Below are 25,167 nucleotides of genomic sequence, written 5' to 3'. Positions count from 1 at the left end.
GGTGAAAGCAGGAAGATCAAGAGTTCAAGGCCAGCCTCAGCTACATAAGTTCAAGAACAGCCAAGGCTACATAAAAACCATGTCTCAGTTTTTTAAAAGTTGAGAAAGGATAGTAACAAAGCAAAAAAAAAAAAAAAGAAAAAGAATAAATAAATATAATATAACTGTATGTCCCCAGTGCCTGGCACAAAAGCAGTACTAAATAAATGGGAATGTACTGCTCAAAACATCATCATCATCATCATCAGCGAATGCATTAGCGGACTAAGAACTGAACATTGAATGTACAGTGCGGAAAGGGAACACAGGGTCAGAAGCAGACAGGACCAGAGAGAAGAGAGTCCCGGAGTCTGAAGCTAGGAAGCTGACCTCAATAGAAGGGGTGTGCGTGAGATGGAAAGTGGATCCTGGAAGCATTTTCACATAGGGATAAGGGCAAAGAAGGAAAACACACTCAGGACAGGCTTCATGAATGTGTGGTCCAGAAGCTATCCAAGGCCCTGAGCTCAGAAGGCAGCAGCTTGGCTGGCGTCTCTGCACTCACCATCTTAAAGTTCTTACTACGTTTGAACAAGAGACCATGCCTCCCCCTCATTTTCCTTTTACACTGGGCCCTGCAGAGGATGCAAATGGTTCTGAATCTATAACACTGCTTTTTCCACTCACTCTACAAAACATGCATGAATTCAAATGTGTCATGTCGTTATACAACGTCACCGCCCTCTGGACGGAGTAAACCGAAGTCATGTTTAGAAATGCAACAGTCGCTAGGAAGGCTGATGGACAAGAGGACTTTCAAAGCAGCTGGAATCTGATTTTTCCTGGAAAGGGGCCTTGTTGCAGGGACCTGGCTTGCTCCAGGTGACAACCAGGCTGTTTATCTTAAGCCAGGATAAGGCAAAAATCCCTGTCACAGGATTCAAGCCATAGGGTTCATAAATTGCTGATATTCTAAGAAACCATAGAAGGAAGATCATTCCAATGAGCAGCATGGACGGGGTTAACTTTTTCCCACACCGAAGAGTAGGGTCTCAAAGAGATTTTGATATTGAACAAATATCTATATACAACCTGACAGCTGAGGGGGTGAGGGCCTTTCAAGTCAGTGTAAACACCGAGGCTGACTTCAGAGTTGGCGAACTCAAGCTTCTGAAAAGCGTTTTTATTTCCAAATGGCATCCCCACTCCCGCCCCCAATCCCCACCACGAAGTCACTTCTTTAAATAAGCAGTGAGGGTAACGGTATGACGAGCAAATTTCACTTCTGTTCAGCTTTTCCATCCCCAGCACGGCCTCCGTGAGGCCAGATGGTACTGGAGTCATCGCTCCTAAGTCAATACATCTGGCGACATTCCTGAAGTGACCAACCTCGACAGAGCAGCATCAGGCTCCTACACAAAGCCCCTTTTCAGAGCGCCTGCCCTGGGACCTGTCTGCCATAAGCAGAACCTAATGTGTGAAAACAAAGTAAAACTGAGCTCTTTCACCGGCCCTAGCCCTCCCTCGCCTGTGAGTTCAGTTTTCACTGTTCTTGCTAACGCAATTCGCACCCCTTGCCCTGATTCTGCCCCTCCACCTGAGCTCTGCCTGATAGTGAAACAGCCTCTGAGCCCTGACTGTGTTGGAGCTGCTGAGGGTGCAAAGCTGGCCGCCATCAACCCAGCCAGTCAAGTTTTGACATCCAGGTTGCAGGGCTTCTTGGGATATGCTGTACCTCAAAGGACAGAGAGGAGAGTCTAGGAGGCGTGGGGACCAGCCCCAGCACCAACCTTTCACCAGGGGAGTTTATGAATCAGGCCCTGTCGGTAACCTCTGACCTCCCACTAGACAGAAGTCCTTTAGAGAGCTGCTTGGCATAGCCATGAAAGCTGATGAGATACATCTATAGGTGGGAGAACGGACTGAAATTTAGATGTTTATTAAAGCCTTAGGCCACTTCCCAAAAATGACTTGGGTGGTGTGTCCTGAATCTTCCAAGTGACTATTCTAAGCAACACATTTGAATGAAGTCTCTGCCTGACGGGGATTCCATCACCTCACACTCTTGAGCCAACGTTTGTTGTCTTAATTCCAGTCAACTACAACGTGCTGGATGTCAAGGCATTCCACATCAGGATACAGGAAGAGGTAACCCAGATTTCATTGCTATTCTCGGAGACTTACTTCCCTGCAGTACCTCACTCACAGCAGCTTCTTCTAGTAGAAGACATCTAACAAAGAGACAGTGAGAGATACCAGCTCATTCCAGTGTGGTTAGGCATAATGAAGAAAAGAAATTACTGGGTGCAGCGGAGTAAATGACTTGAGGTGACTTTGGATGAGAAAGCTTTGACCGGAACCTAAGTATAAGATGGAGACAGCCATGCAAAGCCAACCGGCCTCCATGCTAAGCTGTTTGTGTCTTGAGCAAAACTCCGAGGAGGAGACGAACTTGGCTCAGAGAGTAGGAATGGGATGAGCCTGGGGAGACAGCAGCAGGAGAGGCTTTATTGACCCAGAAAGGATTCTAGATACTGATGGAGTCGATGGTTCACAACGGCAACACCTTTGTTGTCATGGTCAGAGTGAAGGCAGTGCTCTGGCCTCTAGCTGAGTAGAGACCAAGGATGCAGCAACCATTCTACAATGCAGACCCCCACAAGTCAAGAGTGGTCCACATGTCAACAGTGCTGGCATTCCCAAACTCTCATCTAAGTGCAATAGGGAAACAAGGAGAGGCCAGACTTGAGAAGAAATGGCCCAGTTTAACAAGAAGAAGATACTAGAAAGGAAAGTATGGCTTGACGTCTGTGATCACTGGTGTGTGAACTTTTTCAGGGGAGGAGGGTGAACAAACACCTGCTTACCCAAGACAGGACATCAAGGACTCACCAAAGGGACAGATCCCCCCAAGTCCAGCTTGGCGAAGCAGTGAGTTTACTAGGTTCGTTTGCAACAGCATGGATGAGGGGGGTTACTTACAGGAGGGCTGGGGACCCCAAAACAGCCTCATCAACAGATAGCCTCACTCTGACACAGACGACACAGACCTCCTCACAGCTGCAAAGATGGAGTTCCCACTGAAGCTTCTACTACCTAGATATTCAATCAATCACCTACCATGCTGGCTAATCTTTGTTGCCAGCTTGCTTACATCTGGAATTAATTAAAACCCAGGCAGCCAGGCACACCTAGGAGGGATATTTCTTGGTTGGATTATTGGAGGTAGAAGCCCCACCCTAAATCTGGAGCACACCTTCCGGTGGCAGCCCATATAAAAGGACATGGAAGAAAGAAACCTGCTGGCCTCGCTCTCTCTGGCAAGTTCATCTATCCTGAGACATCCTTTCACTGGTGTTAGGATATACTTCATCGGGACTCCAATGTAAGCTAAAAACAGGAAGCTCTCTAGGACGTCCCTGGGACTCCAGCACCAGATTGGGACTACTGAGATATCCAATCTTGCTGACCAAACAACTAACTACCTGATCTTTTGGTCTTTCATTCAGGAGATAACTACTGTTTGACTGCTCAGATCACAGCCTGTAAGCCACCCTAGTAAATCCCTTTTAATCTATGTATGTATTACTTCATTCTGGGTTGCTCCTTTAGAGAACTCTGACTAATACACCTACTGAGACCACGTGTCACTCGGGCAGCAGTACACACAGCTGGGAGAGGGTCCTGGAGGGAGAGGCTGGAACCTTGGGTGACAGTCTCATGACTCTGCAGCCCCTCCTTCTATAAGGGGAAGTCAACAGGCTCAACTTTATTGAGGGTCTACCACAACTAATCAGAGCTGCTCTCTGTAACCACTCCAAGGTTTAGACAGCATGGAGGAAGAGTGAGCAGAAAAAAATAGTGGAAGAGCTGAAGGACAGGGAGGAGGGTTGTGAAACACCGTCTTCAGGACACAACATGGCCATCACACTCAGGAACTCACAGCAGCTGTGGCAAACTGCACAAGACTGGGCCCATCAATACGCCATCAGGGATGGGGAATGGGCTTAGGAGGCCCCACCTACCCCAGGAGCTAAAAGCAGTTAATACTTCACTGGAGGGGGAGACTCCTTTGCCTCAGTAGTGCAACCACTTGCTTTAGTAAATAGCCCCCACTCATGCTCATGACCCTAATCAAACTTGGAACACACACACAGAAGCATTAAAGTGAGGGGGGCGTTGTTGGGAAGAAGAGGTTTGCCAAGAGGGAAAGACATGTGAGAGGACAATAGGAACGAATATGATCAATGTGCTTCATATATGTGTATAAAATTGTGAAAGAAATTTGGGGGGAAATACAGTTATTGCTATAATGCTCCAAGTGTTACACAGCAATTGCCCTGAGGCATCACCTTGCTGGCAAACGTTTTTGCCCTCCTCCAGAAGAAAACCTACAAATATCTCAGTACCACATTCTCATACCCAACTGCCCCCCAAAATAGGCACCACCAAAGCTCAAACTTCCCAGAGCAGCAGCCAGATGGGCAGTGCTGTGTGTCTTGAACTGAGTGGCCATCTTGGCAAATACAGCTTACCTTCCCACTCTAAGTGACACTGGAGCTCCACACATGGGTTGACCAAGAGCGCTGACAAGTGGTTGGGCATCTTTTCAGGTTTAGAATCTGGTGGTAGTCAGGGCTTCAGAGTCCTTAGGCACCAATTCACGAGCAGAAAGTTGTCTCCTAGGTAGAGAGGCAAGTGGAAAACTCTGACTGTGGCCAGTCATAGATTCCACATCATGAAAGGCAGTGGGAGTCCCTCTAAATGTTCGACCCCAAACACCAATGACGCTGTTCCCTTTCTTCGGGAACACGTGGGTATAGAACCACTCAATATCACCAGGGCCTACTCATCAAAGAAGAAAATGTAAAGTGGCGATTCCTATTATCCCGTTAGCATTTCCTTCTATAGCTAGAGATTTTCAATGAGATCCTTCCAAGCTAATTCTATTTTGCTCCGACTCTCTTCTTTCTCATTTCCCATCAGAAAATACAAAAGCTGTGTCTTGCTATGTGCTCACTGACATGTTGCTAGGAAGCCACTGCCTAATCATTTTCTGTGGAATATTCTGACCCATGACAAGACTGTAAATTCTTTAAAAGTAGAAACTGTGTCTGGCCAATCTTTTTAAAGCTGTCCATGAAGCCAGACCCTCCCTACTCTATGCCTCTTCCTTCATCTGTAAAAGGGTTAAACTCTTCGAAATGGTCCAGATTTGATTCATTAATATGAAGCACTTTTCTCTTTGATGTCAAACACTGAAAGATCTGAACAAAGCATGTGGGATATTTAGCATCTTAGAAAGAAATGAAAAACATATTTAAAAACCAAACTAACTGAAGATTGGGTTTATAGGCCAAGCGAAATTGAAGCCACAATATATTTAAAAAAAAGGGGGGGCGCACAGTACATTTGGTGACGTTAGGAGGACATTTGTAATGTTTCTGTTCAGTTTTTACTAAGTGCATGTGTTTGGGCTTCTTCTTTGATTTCTAAAAAAAATATTGAAGGCCATTTTAGAACGACGCTGAGCTCTCAGTCCAAAGGACAGGAACAGTAGTTTAGAGATGATTTGTCAGGACCTGACAAAGTTGGAGATGGAATGCCTTGTACATTCTACACCCTGAGAATCCCACGTGTGCCATTGACAAAGACATTCATTATAGTAGAGATAGAAACAACCGTCCCTCATGTAGCACGTGTGGAAATAACCTGTCTCAATCATTTGACAAAATGTAAAACTTCATTTCACAAGTAAAATAAACTAAGAATTGCCTATATCAACATCATTTGCTCCAGCTTTCAAAGTGTATATTTACTATTTATGGATACACACTCATAGTTTAAAATGTATAATACACAAGCTCGGTGTGGTGGTGTGTGTAATCCCAGCACACAGAAAGTTGAAGCAAGAGGATGGTTGCAACTTTAAGACAAGCCTGAGCTATATAATAAGATTCTATCTTTAAAAATGCCAAAAATAAGCCCTATAAAACACAAACAAGAGTGGCACCCATCAAATCCAAGACACGGAGGTGACTGGCAGGCACTGAGTAACAGTGATATTATGATTTTTTTTACAATGTGGATATTCAACTTTCTGAATATCAAAGTAGCAGGAACCATTTCTGCATTCCAAAAGAATCAAAATGTATTACTCCTTCGAGGCAATGACTGTGAAATTTAGGCATTCTTTCGAATTCCATTGACCATTAGTACGGTAGGAATCAGCCGTGACTAGTCACTGAGCGCATTTGTTTTACTGCACCATTAAGAAAAAGTAATTTTGAAAAATTTGTTCTGGGTGGAAGGGTTTTTGTAACCTAAAGTTCTCCTCCTCTTTCTTTAAAACTATACCAAATTGTTCTTTTATAGCATTATTTAATATGTAAATTATATTGCTATACATAAAATGTTTTTATAAAAAAGAAATAGACAGTTCTAGAATGTGCTGACTGTGAGAAGGGGTGACCAAGGGCTCAAAGTCAGCCACAACTGTCATATTTTCTTTTTGGTGGTACTGTGGATTGAACCCAGGGCCTCCTGAATGCTGGGTAAACTTTCTACCACTAGGCTATATCCTTAGTCCTCTGTCATATGTTCATTATTTCTTTTTAATGGTCTCTGAAACTAATCTGACACTGATTATTTTTATGATAGTATGTAAGCAATGGTATGTTATCCATGCCATTATTTTTGGATAAAGTTTTTAAGTTTTGAAACTGAAGCTAGAGCAAAGTTTTATTAATTTGACTTTGAATTAGGCTATTGAGTGAGACAGGATTTTGCAATATAGCCCAGGCTGACCTCAAACTGGTGACAATCCTCCTGCCTCAGTTTTTGTTTTTTGTTTGTTTGTTTGTTTTAGCTGTCATTTTTTAATTGAAGGAAATTTTCCTCATATACTATATTCTGACCGTGCTTCTCCCCTCCCCCAATTCCTCCTAGATCCTCTCTATCTACCTACCACTCCCCCATTCTCTATCCAAAAAAACCAACCCCTCCCAAAATAAACCTAAAAAAAACAAAGCCAAAATAAACAGGCAAAAGACCAAAAGACCAAAAATAATGCCCAAACAAAGCAATAGGAGATAAAAGGCTATAAAAACACCACTGAATGTGTTTTGTATTGGTCAACTGCTCCTGGGCATGAGGCCTGCCATGAAGTGCATTGAACACACTGAGAGAGACTCCTTTGGAGAATACTAATTGTCCCTTTGCAAGCGGGTATCAATTACAAATGACTTCTTGGTTAGGGGTGGGAGTCCACTTCCCCCTTTCAGCACCGGGACCCCATCTGGCTTGAACCTATGCAGGCCCTGTGCACGCTGCCGCAGTCTCTTGAGTCTGTATGTACATCAGCTCTGTTGTGTCTGGAAGACACTGTTTTCTTGGAGTCAGTCACCCACCACCTCTGGCTCTGACAGCATTTCACCTCCTCTTCCACACAGATCCCTGAGCCCTAAGGGGAGGAGTTTAATGACATCCATTCAGGACTGAGTGCTCCAAGGTCTCTCACTCTCCGCACATTGTCCAATTGTGAGTCTCTGTGTTAGTTCCCATCTACTGCAGGAAACTTCTCTGGTGATGGCTGACATGCATGAGTTCACCAATCCAGCGAGGCTGGGCTGACCATCAATCCTCAATGATCCCCATCTGCTCAGCGCAGCGATTGCAAGTGTGTGTGTGCCACCACACCCGGAAACCTGAACTCGGGACCTCATGCTTGTACAGCAAGGACTTCGCCCACAGAGCCTTCTCCTCGGTTCAAGACTTCATCACAAAATTCTACAGTCAACTATTGAGGAAAGCGTCTCTCCTAACAGTTTTGGTCCCAGCTGCCTCTCTAAGAATGCCAGAAATGCTACTCTTTAGATTCTCAAAGGCAAGGAAAAACAGATCTCTTCTAATAGATCGAATTTACAAAGAGCTTGCACTTCCTGCGGAAGGAAGGTACAGTTGGGTTGGGTTTGGAGCTCTGCTCTTTGGAGCTAGACAGCAGACAGAGGGAAGCTGATTCAGGGAGGTGTCTGCAAAGAGTGTGGTCCAGCACCTCACTCTAGGCCCAAAGCATGGGAAATACAATGATTGGTGAGCACAGCCGCACATTGCCTTTGTGCGCATCCTAGAATCTCCTGTGATTATTGCTGCAATACTTCAGAGGCCCTGTGAATGCCAGCTGATCCCAGTGAAGCATTTCTACTTTTTGCTGAGCTCTAGCCCCCAAACAAGGTAACATGTGTCAATCTCATTCGCAACAGCCTGGCCCACCTGGACTTCTAGCAAAATGCTTGACATCACTCCAAGGTGCTCTCTATCTCATGTGGGGCCTGTGTGAGCTGGAAAATGACTCCCGTGGCTCTCAGTGGAATTAAAGCCTTCTGGGACCATCCTGCCCTGGAAAGTCGGAAGGACTGGACTGAGTGTGACCATTGGCACTTGTCATAACAGCAGCGAGTCCAGTTCCACACTCTAAACACTCTTAAACTGAGTGTCTCAGGCTGGGCAGTGGTGGCGCATGCCTTTAATCCCAGTACTTAGGAGGCAGAGGCAGGCAGATCTCTCTGAGTTCAAAGCTATCCTGGTCTACAGAGAGAGTTCCAGGACAGCCAAGGCTACCATGTCTTTAAAAAAAAATTTTTTTTAATGTCTCCTTGCCATTTTCTCCTGTCCCTAGTGAGGTCCTGGGTTAGTATGCGAGAGCGTCTTTAGCTATATTCAAGCCATGAAACTCTTTTATTGCACCCAAAATAGACTGCAGATAAGGCTTCTCCAATGAGAACACTGTTCTGAAGAAAGAATTCACTGACAGCTCAGCCATCCAGAGCTGCAATGTTCTCTCCTAAAACTCCGCGGAGATTGTTTTCTTCACAGCAAAGTAAATACGTAATAAGTGCATAGGGCTGGTTGAATCTCTCCAGCATTGGTGAAGCCTGCCTGACTTCACACCGCCAAGCCCACGCAGAAGCCCAGTCATCCACTTCAGCTCTTCTGCTCTAGGCCAAATTAAATGTCCAGTCTGGAGGAGGAACGGTAAAATGTACAGGGATCCTCCAGCTAGCGCTTCCAAGGGAGTGTATAGAGTGACGCATGCGTCAGCCACTTCTACCCGTCCCTTCCTGGGTCACTTTGCCTCTTCTGGAAGAAGTCTCCAGTTCAATGGTTTTAGAGTGACCCAATACCTAAGCCAGCTGGATGTCACAAGGTGCCAAGGCAACAACGGTAAGATCTCCCAAAGACAAAGGTCATGTGGGCCCCAGTGAGGCTTATTGAAACGGCACGGTGCTGTCATGCTTTGATTTCATGTAGTTATTTGCCTGTGGTCTAACTTTATGTCCTGTTTGGTTCTGAATGCCAGTTTGACACAGTCTAACGTCCCCTGAGAAGGGACTCTTAATCTTGAGATTGCCCAGCTCAGCTTGGCCTATAGACACGTCAGGGGGGCAGTGTCTTGATTATTAACTGATGTAAGAAGGCTCGGCCCACCAGGAGCAACATCATTCCCTGAGCAGGAGATCTTGAGCTGTCTAAGAAAGAAGCCAGCTAAGCATGGGCCTAAGAGCAACCTAAGAGCCTCCATGGTTTCTGCCCTGACTTCTGTCAGTGATGGACTGTGACCTGGAGGTGCAACCAAATGAACTCTTTCCCCCTGTGAGTTGCTTTTTGACAGAATTCATAGAGCAGCAACAGAAGGGAGACAACACCTTGGCCCCTCACTCCCTTCTGAGAAGCATCTTCTCTTAGTCGCTTGACTCCGTCCCTGTACCTTGAGACCTTAGAGCCCAGAAATGTGTTCTTCACACTATGTCTTCTCTAAGAGCCAGCATCCAAAGGCACTTAGCATTGCATGCCTCAACCTGAACGCAGGGATCAAAGGCATAATCACTCCACATCAAACTATAATGTTCCTTAGCTCATCTTGTCTGAACACATAGTCCTCCAGAACCACCTGAAGCCAAATGCATTCCCATCTACAAAATACCACCCTTGGATTAATTTACCAACTTCCTAAAATTTCCAAATCAACCCTCTCCCAACTCCCCACCCCATTACTGAATCGAGAAAAACGTCTCAATAAATACAATGAGCCTGGCACTAACATTTTGAACAGCAGTTTTGAACTTAACTTTCAAACTAGCTTCTCATCTATCTGCCAGCTGCCTTTAAAACAGCATGTCCTTATTTAGTTTAGGCTTCTGGCCTGAAAGCAAAGCAAAGCAAATATCAATAACAATGAAACGTACACTACATTAATTGCAAAAGGAAATGAGTTTTTAAACAAAGCAAATGCTGCGGGCCACGAGTTGCCCCTGCTGTGGCAGTGTTCTGAGCATTTCAAAGGACATTGAAGAAAATTGGGAAAGATCAATATCAAGACAACAGTGATCTGCGAGAGTAATAAGTAAAGATGTCTGTCAAGGCCCATTAACTGCTAATCACACGTTGGATCAAAACCAGCAGAACAGCTCCTCAGCTAATGCAGCAACTGCCTGTGGGTCATCTTAAAAACTTGGCCAGGGCAGCCCTGGGTTTGAGTCATGTTAATAGGACTCCTGGTGTTTTGTTGCTGATGAGGGGATGGAGGGCCTTCCAGAGGGTCTCCACTTGAAAGTGTAAGTGAAGGGTCCATTCCAAGCCCCATCAGACAGATTCTGCAGAGAACACTGATAACAGGGACCAGAAGATGTACCACTCCTGAAGAGAGCTTGTCAGAGCCACAGAACGGATTGCCCCCAGGGGCTGCCCCATGCTGTGGAGTTGGATGCCAAAGACGTGAGTCAGGCTTTCTCTAGATGAGCGGGGAGGGGGGAGTTAAAAAAACAAATAAACAGAAAAAAAATGTGTGGTTTTAACACATTGCATAGAAAATAGAAATCTCTTAAGACATACTCCAGGGACTGCACATTTTTGGGCAAACTGCACATTATTTAAATCATCATAATTACAGGTGATAATGCACTTTAGGTGTTGTTTTTCAGTAATTATAATATTTTTATTTATAAAAACAATTAGACAATTAAACTAATTAAACAATTAAAGTTCCTAGTAACTTTTTTTTTTTTTTTTTTTTTTAAAGATTTATTTATTTATTATGTATACAGTGTTCTGTCTGCATGTAGGCCTGCAGGCCAGAAGAGGGCACCAGATCCCATTACAGATGGTTGTGAGCCACCATGTGGTTGCTGGGAATTGAACTCAGGACCTCTGGAAGAGCAGTCGGTGCTCTTAACCTCTGAGCCATCTCTCCAGCCCCTCCTAGTAACTTTTTTAATGTATGGTACTTCATAAAACATTTTCCTCTATGAAGAGGGACCAAACAAAATTTACATAAGTGTCTAGATTAGCTCCTTTTTCCACGGGCAGCACAAACTCTGCATGCTCTCATAGGAAATTTTTTCTTTCCACTTGCTGGAATACATGTAGGTTCATGCTGCTTCAAGTCACCTGATGGCCTTTTGGGTGGGTCTTTACGGAGGTGCTCCCCTTGCACCCCCAGGGAAAGGGCTGGACAGATGTATCTCTGGTTCCTGCAAGCCTTCATTACTGTCATCCATTATCCAGTCTCTCGCCCCCGATAGCAGAAACCGATTACACTTCTTTTTTGCTTGTGGACTGAGGATGTTGTACACTCTGAAGGAGTTGAAAAGTCCACAGTTTATAAGGGACAACACTACTTTTTTTGTCCATTTCACTGTTTTCCTTAGCATGGATAACATGTAAGGCATTGATCTGCATGGTCAATGCCTTCCATGTGGGCATTGTGTTCCTTAATGCAGGTCTGTTTTATAATATTCTCTCCCGTTTTCCTATTTTTTTTTTTCCTGTTGTGGAGACAGAAGTGTCACAAACTGTTGATATCATTCAGACAATCTGCTTGTCTTTCCATGCTAGGAGAAGAACATCACTTTTTCTGGAAAATATTATGTCACCTTTCTTCATTCTTCACGTTTTCATTTTCAAATTTGGTGATAAACCTCTACTCTCCCTAACAGTCCCACAGACTCTAGTATGGTTCTGTAGCAGCAATTCAACAGTAGATGTAGCACTGTAATAATTATCCTGGTAAATATGGTGCCATATGCCAAGACAGGGTCTAAGGGCTAAAAGAACAGTTTCTTGCAATCTCTCCTTCAACAGTGTATATTTCCATATTACAGACAGAGCCAGAGTCACTCTCACACACCATCCGAACAAGTGAACCATAATTGTTATTTTCACTAGGTTGTATGTGGGAAATTTTAAACGTCCTCTCCATGGAATCATTCCCTCGTCCAAAGAGAGCTGTTGCTTTGGCTTGTATATTGTTCGAAATTTATGGAAGAAATAATCCAGCACAGGCTGGATCTTGAAAAGTCTCCCCGAGTGACTGTCCATTTTGGTGTTATCATTGAAATGCCAGAATGTCCATATTTGCTCAAATCTATGGTGACTCTTTGTCTGTGGAAATATAGGGGTACATATCAAAGGATCTGTTGACCAATAGTCTCCCAAGCTATATTTTCTTGTTTGGCCCATCAGAATAATTAAGTCAAGGAATTTCTTGATGTCCTTCTGTGTAACTGGAGACCACTTCAGTGTTCTAGATGGTGTTTTGAGTTTCACTGCAGTTTGATCATGATGGTTGGGACAGCTCTTTGTATAACATCTCAAACAACTCAACACCAAATGAGACATTAAATTCATCATCAAAAAAGAGATTGGTCATAGAGGGTACAGAGTCACACTGAGAAGGAGATGCAGTGACCCCAGCATGACCTTCAAACATCTGGAAGTGTGGTGGTGTGTCAATTAAAACCAACAATTATCAGGAGCTTCATCAGTGTGGGAATCTCTTGAAAGCATCACCACCTTGGTTTCCTTCCAGGGGTAATAACGTCAGTGTCAGGAGAATCGGGAGAATGGTCTCCAGCATCATCAGAAGCAGTCATCAGCATCTTCGATCTCACTAGCAATATCTGAAAAATTATCTTTACTTCTGGAAGTCTATCAGTTTCATTGGTTTCCCACCTTTTTCTGAGTGAGGACATTTCTAAAAGTGCCAGGAGCTTGAAGACAAAGATTATTCGAATGACCAAAATACAATGTAACTGCAGTGCTTTATGGGTTTGTGCAATTATATAGTTTTTCGTAGATTAACCTGCATGGTTTCCATCAGTGAGATGTCCTCATTCGATGTGGACAAGACAGTATGCTGATATCTAAGGTCTATAACAGATGGAGAGTGAAAAAAAACCATGAGAAAACTTGTGAGTGGTCCTTAACACAGAGAAACCCTGTCTTGTAAAAGCAAACAACAAAATAAGATTTATTTCTAGTTTAGGAATAGTTGCCTGCATATATGTATGTGCACCCCAGGTGTGTAGTACCTGTGGAGGCCAAAAGAGGGGGTCAGATCGCTTGGAACTAGAGTTAGAGGCAGTTATGAGCTGCCTAACCTGGGTGCTGGGAATCCAGTTCTCTGCAAGAGTAACAAGTGCTCTCAACAGCTGAACCATCTCTCCTGCCCCATATATATAATATTTAAAGGAGCTATTTAAGGGAAGCCCTCCAGTCTCAAGATAAGCATTCATGGGTTCTATAGCTGATGCTGAGCAACCAGTACATCCACAAACCTGATTTCCAGAATGATGCAGCCCTGCTCTTCAACGTGGATCTGCAGCAGAAATGTAGCTGCTGGGGCCTCCCTCAGCCCCACTGAGTCATATGGGAATCACATGTTATGGGGAGTCGGAGGCAAGAGAAGGACCCTGAGATTGAGGCCAGTCTGGGCTACATAGCAAGACCCCATTGAAGTGGGGGCGGGGCGGGGGGGGGGGGGAAGCGGTCAACAGAGAGTATGCATTTAGTGGCAGGACTTGCTTATCAACATCTACAACCTTCCAGATAGTGAGTGCTTGTGAGGTGGAGGCAGCGGTTTTTGTTTTTTCTAATTGCCTGGAAGATGTTAAGTCCTGAAACTGCAGGAATGACCTAACTGAACACTTGATGTAATCACCGAAACTCCACCTGGCCTCCCTAATTTGATGAAGGAGGAAACAGAAAGAGATTAGAGGATTGAGCAGGGCTTAAAGAGCACTGCCTTTCAAGTGCTGGGTCAACTTTTCTTTATTTTAAGAAAAGCTCAGTATATCTTCTGGTTCTACCACTCGACGTAGAGACTCAGCGTAGGTTAAGAAAAAGCCTTTGTTTGCTTCCTGTCTCATCAATCAACCTCCTTGCCTCCATTCCTCATGTGCACAGAAACACATTTAGCTGCTCTCTCTGACAACTCTTTATATTAGAAGCCTGAGGTGTCCTCAGGTTCAAAGAACAGCATTTCTAAGGTGTCTTCCAGTTCAAAGAACAGCACTTCCTGGGGGCTGCATGCATTGTCTGGAGCCCTTGAAGGTGGATTACACACAGTAGCTGGCTGCATATCTGAACAGCAAAGTCTTGTGAAAATTGCTTCTAAATAATTGGAGATGTGCTGGACTGTCACGTGGATCCCATGAGACCGTGAGAGAGAGAAATGGTTCATTTCCAAACCCTGCCCTACCTAGAAATCCAAGCTGAGGTGAGGTGGGGTTAATCTTGGCACAGGAGAAAACCTGGTTTCTCTGATTCGCATCTACAGTCAATAAAGGAAAGCCTCACAGATCTGAATCCATGAGAGTAAAAAAGAAGATTTAAAAGCATGTTTAGTAATAATTGTTATATAAAGTCAGCAGCAAAACGGGAAAAATACTATATATGCCATAGACAAAGGACTATTATCACTAATATAGATGGCTCAGTGGTTAAGAGCACTGGCTGCTCTTCCAGAGGACCTGGGTTCAGTTCCCAGCACCTACATGGCAGCTCACAGCTGTCTTTAACTCCAGTTCCAAGGAATCTGACACTTTTACAGATATAAATGCAGGCAAAAACACCAATGCACATAACTAAAAATAAATAATTTTTTAAAAAAATCTATGTGGCGAGGGATAAAATACAGTAGAAAAATGGAAAAGAGCATAAATTAACAATGTGAGAAATCAACCACTGATGGTTGGTGGGCAAACAGAAAAAGATTCAAACTCAATAATAACTAGAAAATTTCAAATATTCCTGAGACACCATTTTCCTCTGTGAGACCAGCAAAAGTTTCAAAACATGACCACATATTCTCTTTGTCTGGTTGTGGGGATGTAGACTCTAGGATGTTTCTGAGGAGAATGAAAATTGATAGGACCCATCTAGGGGGAAATGTGTTGATATCCAATAAATAAAATCATTATGTACACATGCATTTATGCTCAGCCATTCTACCTCTGGAAATCTCTCTTGAAGATATCTCTCCAGCAATACAGCAACATATATGTGCTGACAGTCCTTCTTCTAGGCACCTTTTAAAACAGATTCTACCTGGAAGAGAAGTGGGATGATCTATCTATTGATCAGTGGTCTTAGTTAGGGTTTTGCTGTGATGAAACACCATGACCAAAAAGCAAGTTGGGGAGGAAAGGGTTTATTTGGCTTACCCTTCAGCATTGCTGTTCATCACTGAAGGAAGTCAGGACAGGAACTCAAACAGGGCAGGATCCCAGAGTCAGGAACTGATGCAGAGGCCATGGAGGGGAGCAGCTTACTGGCTTGCTTCCCGTGGCTTGCTCAGCCCATCTTCTTATAGAAGAAGCCAGGACCACCAGCCCAAGGATGGCACCACCCACCACAGGCTTGGCCCTCCCTCATTGATCACTAAGAAAATGCCTTACAGAGCTCATGGAGGCATTTCCTCAAACAATAGTTACTGTCTCACACTTCTGGAGGCTGATAGTCCAAGATCAAGGTGCAGGTACTCCTAAGGCCTTAAAGATAGGCAACAAGTTCCTTGACCCACTGGGCCATCTTTTCAGCCCAACCAGCCTTTTAAAACACACACACACACACACACACACACACACACACACACACACACACACCAAATAAGAAGTAACCACTTCATTAGTTAAATTAACATAAAGTATTTAGATCCTAGCATCTGTTTCCTAGTATCTGATTCTGCCCACCACCACCCCCTCCACCCCCAACATGATTTATTCCTCCCGGTGCTTCTATGAGAATGAACATGAACACAGCCAACAGCCCAAGGCAACCTAAAAGCTTGTTGATGTGGGATGCTGGTCATGTCGTCTCCAACTTGAGTTTTCTGTATTAATAAAACTTTATTGCTCAAATTCATCCTCCTCCAAGTTTCACATGTGAGAGGGAAAGACACAAATTCCTAGCACATTCAGTATGGGAGTTGTACACTTTCATCCCAGGAAGTGCGTCCTACCCAGACAAGCTTGTTTTCTAACCCTTGTTCCCCAGCCTCCCGCACTTCTTCTGTTTAATGCATCTTTCCTTTGCCTTACTCTTTCAGTCCCAGGAGGATTTTTCCATGTGAGAACCTTTCCTAACAGCCTGAAGGCAGAGGTCACCTCCTCTGATCCCTGCTTCCCACAGTTCTTGGAGAAGGTTGTTTGTGATGATCTGATAACACATAGCCACTGTGTGCTCTCTTGTTCACCCCCCCCCCCCAAAGAGGCTGAGTTCTGTGGAGGCGAGCAGGGTTGTCAGACATACCTGAGTTGTAACAGGAAATGCCTGTGTTTTCTGGCCAGATGTGGAGCAAGAGTCTTTGCATCAGGCGGGCCTAGAGTTGACCAGGTATATGGGCTCTGTGGTTGATGCTGGGTCTTCAGCATCTTTGTGCTCACTCCCTCCACAGCGTCTTCACTCTGACAATCCTCATTTTCTCCTTAGTCCAAGCTTTGCAGATTTTCAAGTCTATATTTCAGTAGCGCCCATTTCTTTTCAGGATTAGAATCCCAGCTCAAAGCCTCAGATAGATGCTTCACTCCTATTTCCTTGTGAGCAAGGATTTATGATGCCTGGGTACCCTCACCTCTCTGGACTAGCTGCCCAGCAAGCCCTTCCCATCCCCCACTGCCTACCACCACAGCTTCCCATCCCCCATTCTGAACTAAACTCAATATAGAAATCAGGTTTTATTATTCAAGTCTACCTGATTCAACATTTCCAAAGAATAGCACAGAGGACCTGAAAGCTTTAAATTGATATGATTGTAATTGTTAATGCAGTCCATAGCTGTATTTCAATGTGACCAGGAATAATCATTGTGTTGTCTCAAATAAGGAAGTCCCATGCTTACACAAGCAGATTATCTTATAAGAAAATCAGCCAGTGCCAATAGCCTACAGCTTTTCTCTCCTTCCTTTGCCCTCTCTGGGCTCTGTAGCTGTTACGGTACCTATGAGAACCCAGAGAAAGGAAGTATAAATGCCACAAGAGGAAATTCATCTCTAAGGGTGCTTTTGGTCAGTCGCAGATCTGTATGAATTAATTAAGTCAGGTGACATTCCTCCTGAACCCTAGCTAATTGAAACTGTCTGTACCAAGGGAACTTGAGTTTTAGTATGAGATGAGAAAGGAGCGCAAGAGCTTTGGTTCTGAGATCATCTGAGAGGCCAAAGCAGACGGGATTAAATGTCACCATTGGGAGGCAAGCGATTACTATAGCATCGAGAGATAGACAGAAATACCCAAGGGGGTTTGCCTCATTGGAGGTTTAACAGACTGCCAATGAACTTGGGGAAGCTCTTCAGCCTGAAAAACCATTAAAATATTCATCTCAAAATGTAACATCAATATGCATCCTTGCCCATGAGCCAGATCTCTTGACCTGAAAAGATGGAAAGTCTAGAATTTGCAACAAGCCTCACTCCAAGGCCACAGGATCATGAAGTTTGAAGCAGGAAAAAAATAAAATGAAAAGATGAGGGATGGTCTTTACCCAATGGTTCTCAACCCGAGGAAGGGGCTGGTGTTTAATGTGAGGGAAACTTCACCATTTCCCTTTGTAATATTATCTCTTGATTAAAACTAAAACTAAAAGAGAGCCCAACATCATTGTATCATGGGGAGGGGCTCATCAGACCTCAACCCTGCCTAAGGAGCCATAGGCAATTAAGACTGCAAAGGGAGGTCATACTCCATAGTGGTGTGCCCACCGGTACATTGTCCCCACTCAAGGAAAAGCCCCCCACACCTGTTAGACTGTTAGCAGAGTAGGTGGGTCATCAGCCTCACAATGACCCCCCACCCATGCTCATACAAGCTGCCCTAAGTATACACAGTAGTACACACACACACACAAGAAAAGCAGATGTGAGGGTAGGGAGGGAACTTGGGAAGAAAGAGAGTTGTAAGAGGGGAAGGGGGACTCAAAGTGATAATGATAATATGAGTTTTACATATGAATTATATATAGGAGCATAAGATTCTATAGTAAAAATTAATTACTATTTGAAGTGAGATCAAATATGGCTACTAACTCAGAATCTGAGTCAGCTCGTGCATTGAATCCTGCAACATCTATGTGCGTGCGTGTGTGCGTGTGTATGTGAGTTTGGTGTTCATGTGGAGTCAAAGGCAAAACACCCTCTGCCATCTTCTCTAGGTGTCACATCTCTGCCAAGCACTCGTGGTACAGAATCCACCCAGGAAATTCAGAGAAGGAGGTGTGCCCTCACCAACTCATCTCTGGTCCCACGTACAAAGCCAGCAGGTAAAGTTCATAGAAAGAAAACATGAAGGACACATGTGCTAGGCTTTGCCCTCTGTGAGGAAGGTCAAGGGTGGCTTCATTTGAGGCCAGCCCAAAGGTACAGAGAATTACCTGACGCAATTTCTCTACAGCTTTTGAGCCTAGGCATGGAAATAAACTGGTGCCACCCTGAGACTGTCAGCTTTGCTTAATCCTTCCTCCGAGACATTTCCACTTCTTATTAGCTGTGCAGTTTGATCCACAAGGCACACAAGTACTCCTCTTACGAACAGGCAAACGATGCTTCCACAAGCGTTTGACCCCTGGGACACATGAGGCAGTGTGCCCCTGTCCTCAGGGCCCAGGGTCACCAGCCTTGTCAAAGGAAATGCTTTGGACATTTTGCTCAAGGCAAGGACAGAGACTCATCACCTGGGGTAGAGCCTTAAATGGAAGGCCGGGCCTCACCTGTAGGGCCTGGAACAAAGCCCTGGGTGTCTTTCCTAAGCTGTCATGAGCACTCAGACACGCCTTCTTTCTTACTCACGTTGTAATGTTCTTTTGTGTTTAATATTTGATTTTTTCCATTTTTTTTCTTTAAAAGGACTGAAAAAGCAACACGAGTCGCATAGCCAAGAAAGGAGATGATGTGTCTAAATGTGAACATAATGGCACCGGGGCATAGCCAGTAAAACCCAGTAAATCACAGTGAGCAAAAGTCGTTCTGAAAGCCGCTGTCTGCTCTGTGCCAATACCAAAGAGCCAACGCTCTGCAGAAGGGCGCCGTTTGGGACGGTGCAGTAACACTTCAGCAGTGCTGGAGGACTGGCCGGAGGTGACTAAAAGCTAGATTTGTGTCCTTATTCTAAATCCCATTTCCTCCTCCAATATCTTCACCAGCGATTGGCTACAAAAATGAAAGTATACAAAGCATGAAAATCAGCAAGCATGCCTGGGAAATATGCAGCAATTGATAACCTGTTATCAGGCTGCAGGCAAGTTCTCAGCAGGAAGGGTGGTCAGGGCACAGTCACCAATGCTAGTTTATTGCTGCTCCTGTTGCAGGCAACTGTGTGTGGTGTATATGTGTGTGTGCACATGTGTGTGTGCACATGTGCATGTGGGCACCCACACCCATGTGTGCAGCCTGCCTATGTGGATATTAGAGGTCCACATCAAATGTCTCCCTCTATTGCTCTTCCTTTTCCCTTTAAAATTTATTTATTTATTTACTTATTTTATGTGTATACGTGTGTCTTGGTCAGTGTTCTATTGCTGTGAAGAGACACTATGACCATGGCAACTCTTATAAAGGAAAGCATTTAATCGGAGCTGGCTTACAGGTTCAGAGGTTTAGTTCATTATTGCCATGGTGGGAAGCATGGTAGCATGAAGGCAGACATGGTGCTGGAGAAGGAGCTGAGAGTTCTACATCTATATCAGCAGGCAGCAGGAAGAGAGAGTGACACTGGCCTGGCTTGAGCTTCTGAAACCCCAAAGCCCACCCCCTCCAACAAGGCCACATCTACTCCAACAAGGCCATATCTCTAATAATGCAACTCCCTATGAGTCTATGGGGACCATTTTTCATTCAAACCACCAGAGCATGATTTGTCTGCGTGTATGTAAGTGTACTATGTAAATAAACTGCCCCAAAGAGGCTGTTAGAGTCTAAAACTGTAGTTGCCTACAACTGTGAGCGGCCATGGGAGGTAGGAACTGAACACAGGTTCTCTGCAAGAGTAGCAAGTGTTCTTAATCAATAGGCCAGCTCTGCAGCCTTATACACACACACACACACACACACACACACACACACACACACACACACACACCTTATTCCTTGGTCAGCTTCTCTCACTGAATCTGGGGCTCATAGACTGGCTCCTAGGAGCGCCTGTCTCTGCCTCCCTATACTGAAATTACAGGTATGAACATATATGCACAGCTATACCAGTGCTCTATAAAGATTACAGGGTTTGGATTCATGTCCTCATGCTCACACAGCCACCACCTTGTCCACTGAGCCATTCCAGCTGTCTGTCTGGAACTCACTATGTAGACCACGCTGGTCTTGAACTGAAAGCAGTCTTCCCTGTCTCAGCCTTCAGGGGGTTGGGATTACAAGCATGAATCACCTTGCATGGCTATGGTGTTTATTTTTAAGCTCTGATACAAGAGTTGTTAATGAATACTGATTCCTAGAGTCAAGATCTGACCATGCACCTTGGCTTAAAAGTTCTCAGAATCGCTCTCTTGTCTGAAGCAGACAAAATATGTAAAACAATAGTTATCTTGGCACTAAGTATCAGGCCGTGGAGAACACTGATCCCTGGGAGACAGAAAGCAAACAAGGTAAGTCCTTCAGTTTTCTGGAGAGAACTGTCAAGGTATAGCACAAAGAGGGGGAAACTGAGGCAGAGCTTCACAGACTCCCTAAGTTGAAGTCAAAACTGAGAATCTGTAAAAAGCAAGGCAACTCAAGTTCACAGAACATAACACCAGAGAAGAATTAGGGGCATAGAGAGAAGAACCTGGAGGTCTGAACAGATCTCTTCGAGGTGTGAATAAGGTATGAGGACATTAAGGATGCCAGGGGAAGAACCACAAAAGGCTGCAGCCAAAGGATGCCGGGTACACACACAGAACCATCCTAGTTCCCACCAGCCAGCCCGAAAACTCAACATTCATGAGGGAGGCATTGTGTAGAGTCCTCAGGAAGGTCTTGCTTCAGTGACGGGGAATAATTAGTCCTAGAGAGGGCTGTGCTCTGGCCCAGCCTAACTAATCACACACAGAAGACTCAAAGAATGACACCGTTTCCAAGTAACTTAACTGCAGCCTAGAACAAAGCTCGAGAGTGTTTATAGTAACAGAGAAACAGCACCTACCACGGGCAAATCACAAAGTGTGGCGTCCCACCAAAGATCACCAGGCATGCATAGAGACAAAGAAGAAAGAGTCCAGAATGAGAATAATCAGCCAATGGAAACTTACCCACAGCTGACTCACATGCTAAATTTAGCAGAGAGGACATTAAGGACGTAATTTGAATTTTTTTTCATTTTATTTCACTTGTATTGATCTATTTCAGTTGCATTGAGGGTATGTATGCTACATATACGCATGTGAAGACTCCACGGAGTGTGTATGGAAGTCAGAGGACATCGTGCTAGTCCCAGGATTAAAACTTGGGTCATCAGCTTGCCAGCAAACACCTTTACCCACTGACTCATCTCACTCACCAAGTTACTAGAACTCTTTGGACATAGGAAATATAGTTATATGGAGTCCCATCTACAGATTAAAAACTGTTAGATGGGACTCATGGCTAATTAGACAGGGAGATGAAAATCAGTAAACTTGAAGGTTGAAACCGTGGGGAAATGTCCAAAACAAAACATGCTATGAAAGTAATAAGTAAGCAAGGAAGCAACACATTAGTTCCCTGAGGGACAATCCCACATCAGCATCTTAAATCGTGAAGCTCCCAACGGAAAAGACACAGACGGAAGGGTACTTGAAGAAGTACCAACAGAAATGTACTAACAATAAAAATTATAGACCAGTAATTCAAGAAACTCATCAAAACCCAAGTGAAAGAAATGCAGAAAACTGCAATAAGGGACATCAAAAGTAAACCCAGAAAGATGGCTGATAAAGACAAAGCCTTAAAAACAGCCAGAGAACTGGGTGTGCCGGGCACAGAAGAATGAAAAAAACTAAGAATGCCACCAGCATTGGAGCTGGCGGTAACACCAATCAAAGAGATGGTGAAGCAACGTCCTCACAGGGACCAATGTCCTCACAGGGACCAATGTCCTCACAGGGACCAACGTTCTACAAGGACCAATGTCCTCACAGGGACCAATGTCCTCACAGGGACCAATGTCTTCACAGGGACCAATGTCCTCACAGGGACCAATGTCCTACAACAACCAATGTCTTCACAGGGACCAACGTCCTCACAGGGACCAACGTCCTCACAGGGACCAATGTCCTCACAGGGACCAATGTCTTCACAGGGACCAACGTCCTACAAGGACCAATGTCCTCACAGGAACCAACGTCCTCACAGGGACCAATGTCCTCACAGGAACCAACGTCCTACAAGGACCAATGTCCTCACAGGAACCAATGTCTTCACAGGGACCAATGTCCTCACAGGGACCAATGTCCTCACAGGAACCAATGTCTTCACAGGGACCAATGTCCTCACAGGGACCAATGTCCTCACAGGGACCAACGTCCTACAAGGACCAATGTCTTCACAGGGACCAACGTCCTACAAGGACCAATGTCTTCACAGGGACCAACGTCCTACAAGGACCAATGTCCTCACAGGAACCAATGTCTTCACAGGGACCAATGTCCTCACAGGGACCAATGTCTTCACAGGGACCAACGTCCTACAAGGACCAATGTCCTCACAGGAACCAATGTCTTCACAGGGACCAATGTCCTCACAGGGACCAATGTCTTCACAGGGACCAACGTCCTACAAGGACCAATGTCCTCACAGGAACCAATGTCTTCACAGGGACCAATGTCCTCACAGGGACCAATGTCCTCACGAAATATCTGTCAGTATTGAATTCAATAACCAGGGGAAAACACCTTTCACAATGAAGCTAGCAACAAAAGAAATAGCACTGACGGGATTTGAACTTTAAGTGTGGGATAATACGTACGAAACCAACCTGATGTGAACGGATGTTCAAATAAATCCATGGGGCTAAGAGACAAGTTCTCCATATAGCAGTTCCTGAAGGATTTCGATAGCAACGACACTATCAGGTAAATGTAGCTCTATTCTCCCTCCTAAGCGTGGATGACACAGAGGAACTTCCTTCTAGAGTACAGTGTGGAAGGGAGCAAAGAGGATGGATGGTGGCCACCATGGACAAACCAGGCAAGCACACGCTCAGGCAAGTGACCGAGGCTGTACCAATAGTGACAGGTCACAGGGATGGGACTTGACCTAGACGTGACGGGGCAACGCTGACAACCTTTATGGGTTTTGGATTTTCTCCTAAACTCTTCAACTCCAGTCTGACCATGAGAAAAGCATCAGAAAGTGGGGGTGTGGGGGAGTACCAGGGCATGGAGAGATAGCTCAGCAGATAAAAGCACTGGCTGCTCTTCAGAGGACCCGGGTTCAAATCCCAGCACCCACATGGCAGTTCATAACTACCTGTAACTCCATTTTCAGGTGATCTGACACCTTCACACAGACATACATGCAGGCCAAACATGAATGCACATAAACTAAAAGTAAATAAATTATCTATTAAAAAATACTGCATTTCTGGTCATCCTACAATGAGCCCTCCTCAAAACTTTCTCAGATCTGAGTTGTCCTTGATGATCAGTCTGTCTCAGCCAGGTAGAGCCTCAGGGTACAGGCAGGCTAACTTTACAGTGCTATCCTGGATGGACTTCTAGAATACAGAAAAGGTATTAGGTTAAAGGAAATTAAGTTAAGGAAATGCCAATAAAGTTTAGATTTAATCGATATTCTTCTTTATTTGAAAGCTGCTGGGAAATGGGAAGCTCTTTTTATTAACTTGGTGGTTTTCAGAGTTAGACTCGTCCCCAAACAAAATTTAATAGTAACAAAATGAAGGTAAAACAACAGCATTCACCTACACTCTGTACAGGTGATGTTAAAAGATGTCCTTCAGATGAATGGCAGCGGACATCATATGGGATGTGGAAATTCATAAACAGTTACTCCATGCATAAACACGTGGTTGTCTTGTTATTTGTCTCAAAAAAAGAAAAAAACTGGTGTGGTGGTGCACACTTTTAATCCCAGCACTCTGGAGGAAGAGGCGGGCAGATCTCTTGTGAGTTCCAGGCCAGCCTGGGCTGTACAGTGAGACCCTGTCTAAAACAACATCAATAGCACAAACAAGATAGTTGACTCTTGGTTTTAACACAATGGACAGCCCTATCCCTCACCCCCAAACTCCCCGGTACAGCGTAAACTCTCGTGGATAACTCAAAGCAAGCAAGCCCAACTCAAGCAGAAGAAAGGCAACAAAACACAGAAATCAAAAGGATCTACCCTAGGAAAATAGCCACAAAAACAGAAAGCCAGTTTTTTGTTGTTACTGTTTCCATTCTGGGGGTAGAACCCAAGACCCAGGACCTCATACGGCTCTGACAAATGCTGTACCATCAAGTGACTCCCTAGCAAAAAGCTAACTCTTTGAAAAATAAGAAAAATGAAAATATACGTCAAAATGGAGCTAAAAGATAACATGGCAGAGGCATTACAAAGAAAATATGGAAACCAATAGCTTTATGACTATGGAGTTGACAGCTTAGAAAAATGGAGCAATGTCCTGAAAAATGACAATGTCTCCGCTCCTCAGAAAGCAGTATGAAATACACCAGGTCTATGACAACTCAAACCAAAGCAAGAGGTCGCCATGTGTCAATCAGGACGGCTGTGATTTAACAATAGTGACAGCGTCACATGCCAGCAGGAATACAAGAAACCGGACAGTTCACATACTCCCAGGAAATCTGCCAAATGGTAGAGTCACTCCAGAAAACAGTTCCTAGTTTTATAAAATGAAACATGGAACTGTCATGTGGCTGGCACTGGC

At 44.5% G+C, this 25,167-nt stretch overlaps 1 long non-coding RNA gene across 1 annotated transcript; it reads right to left on the bottom strand.

The window, feature by feature from the left end:
• Positions 1–11,241: 11,241 nt before the first annotated feature.
• On the bottom strand, positions 11,242–18,397 carry LOC131913300 (uncharacterized). The gene is made up of 4 exons (XR_009379861.1): positions 16,567–18,397; positions 15,480–15,806; positions 15,268–15,363; positions 11,242–13,185 (listed from the first exon to the last, which is right to left on the bottom strand). It is a non-coding gene; the product is annotated as an uncharacterized LOC131913300 (long non-coding RNA).
• Between the last annotated feature and the right edge of the window lie 6,770 nt (positions 18,398–25,167).

The sequence above is a fragment of the Peromyscus eremicus genome, chromosome 1 (assembly GCF_949786415.1).
Source record: "Peromyscus eremicus chromosome 1, PerEre_H2_v1, whole genome shotgun sequence".
NCBI lineage: Eukaryota > Metazoa > Chordata > Mammalia > Rodentia > Cricetidae > Peromyscus > Peromyscus eremicus.
This window is presented reverse-complemented; position numbering and strand designations above follow the sequence as displayed.